The 4,592-nt window shown below is 51.1% G+C and overlaps 1 long non-coding RNA gene across 2 annotated transcripts; it reads left to right on the forward strand.

Annotated features, from left to right (window-relative positions):
- The first annotated feature begins 172 nt into the window (after positions 1-172).
- LOC128818974 (uncharacterized) lies at positions 173-2,364 on the forward strand. 2 transcript variants are annotated; one of them, XR_008440609.1, is made up of 2 exons: positions 173-1,612; positions 1,962-2,364. It is a non-coding gene; the product is annotated as an uncharacterized LOC128818974 (long non-coding RNA). The 2 variants fall into 2 exon arrangements; XR_008440610.1 differs by having other exon boundaries at positions 2,003-2,364.
- The last annotated feature ends 2,228 nt before the right edge of the window (positions 2,365-4,592 follow it).

The following is a 4,592-nucleotide window of genomic DNA, read 5'->3' on the forward strand; positions in this document are numbered from 1 at the left end:
AGGGGGCGGAAGGCAGCGTGCAGGGGAAGGGGATGCGGTGTGTGCGTGTGGGAGAGGGGGGTGCTGCTGAAGGAGGGGGTGCAGGGGCGGGGGGTGCTCTGCAAGGCTGGCTCGGGGGCAGCAAGAGGGGCTGCACAGGGAGGGGAACTGTGCGGGAATCAAAGGCCCCAAAGCAAGGGGTGGGGGTGCCAGAGGACAGGAGGAAAGCGGGATCTGCGAGCAGGTGGCTGCTGCTGCAGGGGAGCAGAGGGGAGCTCTGCGCTCTGCCCGGCAGCGTGGGACTAGCAGGGACATGGGGGGTGCCCAGCCACCCTGTGGGGACCAGCCAGGCCACGGGGGACTGGCATAGCTCCCTGGGCTCTTAGGCATGGCTGAGCAGCCACTGCCTGCTGTGTTTGCTCCTTGCAGAGCCACAGCGTGCTCTGCTTGTCCTCAGTGTGCAGCAGGAGAGCTCTGGGGTGGGGGGCTCTGGGGGGACGGAGGGGCCTGGTGGCCACTGGCTGCTGTTCTGGACCACCGTGGGGCTGTAACCCCATCTCTGCTTGCTGCTGTGGCCATGCCCTTCTCCCCGGTGACCGCTTGCTCTGAGTCACCAGGAAATCTGATAAGGCTCCAGTAAAACCGCTGGAGCAGTGGGGGGGGGGGGGGGTGTCACTTGGCACTGCGGCCAGGCTCAGCCACCCTGATTTCTTGGCTCGTCTCCAGCATCCTGACTGCCACATGTGTGTGACCAGAGCAACCCAAAGCTGGGTTTGCCAAACCTAAACTTTAGGCACCAAGGGGCCTTTTGGTAAAGATGCAGCCCCTAATTCTGGGGAGAACTGCATGTGGGGAAGGCATGGGCCCTTTCCATGACATGTGGCAGCTGAGCCTCGAGCTTTGAAGGTGACGTTTGCTGGTTTGCATCAGTTACATTCTTGATTTAAGCCTCCCAAAGCGTTAGCGGTTAGAAGGCAGGAGGGGAGCCTGTGGCAGCTTACGGGATGGAAAATCATCCCCAGACGTGACCCATCAATTAAAGCAGATGATCAGCCCCAGCAGGAACCTGCTAGGTGTGTCAATTCCTCTTTTCCGTTTGGCTGTGTGCTGGGTAGTCAAATTTATCTGTTTTAGCAATTAAGCAAGAAACCCTGAGCGTTTCTCATTCTGAAGGGCTTAGTCATATCTGGGTGAGAAGCCTGGGCCGGTGATGCAGCTGGTGATGTTTGGGTTGAGGCAGGACTGTGCTTTGGCAGCGGGAGACTCCTCGAGGCAAAAACACGGGCCGCTTGGCTTTCAGAAACAGTTCCTAGAAGCTAGAACAGGTACAATGTTCCTGTGAAATAACTGGGTCGTGTTTTGCTCCCTCCTCGTGCCTGGATCAGCCGGAGCTGTGGTGGAGGGCATTGGCCAGGGGGGATGCAGCATCCTGGGGAGGCCTCATGGCTCTGGCAGCAGGATCCTGCTTGTCTTGGTTGGACAAGGGCCTGTCAGCCTGTTGAGCTCTGCAAAGGATTTTGGTTGGTGCAGATTCTTGGCCAAGAGGAAATCTCCTTGCTCCAGCCTGACCATTTTAACCTGCAAACAAATCCTAGTCCAGCTCCAGGTGTTTGCAGGACAAGCCACTTACAGAGTAAGATCCGTGTCTGTGAAACTGCATTTGCACCCTGGGACATCCTAACTATGCCACAGGGTGTAAAATTGAACTTTATGTGCGTGTTGTGGGGTTTTTACACTGAATTTCCTTTTTTTTTTTCTGTGTAGCATAGGTTGCAGATAGAAAAGGAGACAGGTATTTATTTAAATGCCTTTTAAAATTAATAATAATTTAAAATGTCTTTTGTATGACTTAAATTGTTTTCCCTTCAACTGTAAGAAGGGCAAGCTCTCAGGCAGATTTATTCCTTGCTCCCTGTCCCTTTCTTGGAACAGCCACAGCCCTGTTCCACAAGGATCCTCTCCAAGGTGTGGTTCTCCTGCAGGAGCTGTGCTGCTGGGAGAACACCTTGTTTGCATTCCCCAGCTTTCAAGACTGCATCATGAAGCTCCAGGTCTGACAGTCGGAACCAGCAAGTCCTCCTTGGCTCCAGCTCTGGCATTCCTGTCACCAGCTTGAGAAAAAATCAAGCTCCCATGCCCCAATTTTCTCTCCACCAGCGAGGAAAACTTCCATGTCAAGGACATCTGAAGCCTGCCTGATTTTCTGCATGGAGCTTTGGGTCCCCATGGAGATGGCATCTGAGAAAAGAAGATAAAACCCTTTTGTGAGGATGGATCCCGATTATTATTTGTTTAATTAGAGTCTGGACTGATGCAGAGGCAACAATTAACAATTACCTTCTGTAAAGGACTTTGACAACAGCTGAATAGGTTAATGACTTGCAAGATGAAGACAAATCATTGTAGCTGTCATTTATGAGGCTGGAGGTGCAAGGAAGAGTGCTGATGTCTCTGATTTAAGGGGCTTTTCCTCCTTCTTTTGGAATAATCAAGTAGGAATTTTCTTCTGCCATGCAGCTGGGATTATCTGGGAGCCAGGGAATTAAGTTCCAAATGAAAATTTAAACTATTCTAGCAGACTTTAGGAATGTTTAATTTTGATAATAAATTATAGGGAGGTGAATTGGTAAGTTTTGCTTTCTTTTACACACCTCCCCCTTTTGGGAGGGTTCTGTGAAAGATGCCAATCACTTGTTTTACAATTTTAAAAGTTTAATAGTAATAAAATGGTTATAAAAATAGAGTAATAAGAATTTGGACAATCAGAGTTAGGACAATAAAGGACAATAAAAAACAAAGAAATATGGATGGTCTGGGTGCCTTCCTAGGGCAATTAAGCCCCGAAAGCACACAGACTAACAAAGGATTAACCCTTAAAAGCAGCAGCCTGTTGCATATTCATATATCTCATACATGATGCATAAATTCTTTTCAAACAAAGGGTGTTCTCTGGTTATTGTCAACTTCTTCCCCTTAATCAAAGATGGAGAGGAGTTGTAAGAATGTTTGTCTTTTCCAATAAGGAGGCTGTAACTCTTTTCTGGAGGATTTAGGTGTCTTATTGTTGTTATCTCTGTGTGAAGAATTTCTTTATTATCTCATCCCTTTCTTGAGCTAGTTAAAAAAATATCTTACATTACATAGTTTCTATTATAACATTATGTTATAACCTAAAACTATATCTACCACAGTACTTAAAAAAAGGTTAATACAGTAATACTAATTAATACAACATAACACATAGAGTATTCCTTTGCAAAGAGCCAGTCATATAATATCACCTCAATATGATATATTCATGTATGAGATATATGAATATGCAACAGGCTGCTGCTTTTGAGGGTTAATCCTGTGTTAGTGTGTGTGCTTTCGGGGCTTAAATGCCCGAGGAAGGGACCCAGACTGTCTGTATTTCTTTGGTTTTTATTGTCCTAACTCTGATTGTCCAAATTCTTATTACTCCATTTTTTGTAACCATTTTATTACTATCAAACTTTTAAAATTGTAAAACAAGTGATTGGCGTTTTTCACAGAACCCTCCCAAAAAGGGGAGGTGTGTAAAAGAAAGGCATTAGTTCAATGTGGACTTTCCACAGTTCCTTCGGAGGACGCGGACTGGAGGGGACGCCCTTGTCCTCAGTGTCCCCAGGGCCGGTGACCAGGCGAAGGGAAGGGTTTTGCAAACACTGCCACCGCCTGGCTCTTGGCTCTCGATGGCAGTTTTGTTTTTCGAGCACAGCTCGGTGCTGCTGGCAGCCGGGCTGGGCTGTCCCGCAGGCCTCCGGCTCCGGGGGGCTCCGGAGGCACACACGGCCCGGGCAGGCCCCGCAGGGCCCCGCAGCACCAGGGGTACCCAGAGGAAAGGCTGGCAGGGAGGCTTCGGGGTGACCCAGCTGCGGCTTTCCAGCACCTGAAGGAGCCAGCAAGGAAGAGGGAAAGGGATTGTTTAAAAAGGTCTGGAGTGACAGGACGAGGAGGAATAGCCTTAAGTTGGTGGAGTGTAAGTTTAGATTGGATTTTGGGAAGAAGTCCTTCCCTGTGAGGGTAGGCAGGCCCTGGCACAGGATGCCCAGAGCAGCTGTGGCTACCCCTGGATCCCTGGCAGTGCCCAAGGCCAGGCTGGAGCAGCCTGGGACAGTGGAAGGTGTCCCTGCCATGGCAGGGGTGGGATGGGGCCCTTCCAGGGACAGGAACAGGACCCTCAGTCTCCTCTTCTCCAGGCTGGACAAACTGAGTGACCTCAGCCTATGCCTCCCTGGCTTCCCCTCCCGGCCCTTCACCATCCTCGCCGCTGTGGAGCGGTCCGAGCTCAGGGGGCTTTAACCCTCAGGTTTGGGGAAGGGGAGCCGGCGGCCATCACTCCCCCTCCTTGACTACATCTCCCAGCAGTCCCTTCGCTACGCTCCCGCCTCCTCAGCGCCGATTGGCGGATCTCCCATGATCAGTTTCCTCCCTTTCCATTGGCTCGGTGAGCTGTCAGTCCCGGCGTGGCGGCAGGCAGGAAGGGGCGGAATTCACGAACGGGATTTACGCATTTTGCGCGGGGCGGGGCGCGGCGGCGCGCCGGGGGGGCGGTTGCGCAGTTGGCGTGGCGCATGCGCAGCGCGCGGCGG

Source organism: Vidua macroura, chromosome 25 (assembly GCF_024509145.1).
Source record: "Vidua macroura isolate BioBank_ID:100142 chromosome 25, ASM2450914v1, whole genome shotgun sequence".
Classification (NCBI taxonomy): domain Eukaryota; kingdom Metazoa; phylum Chordata; class Aves; order Passeriformes; family Viduidae; genus Vidua; species Vidua macroura.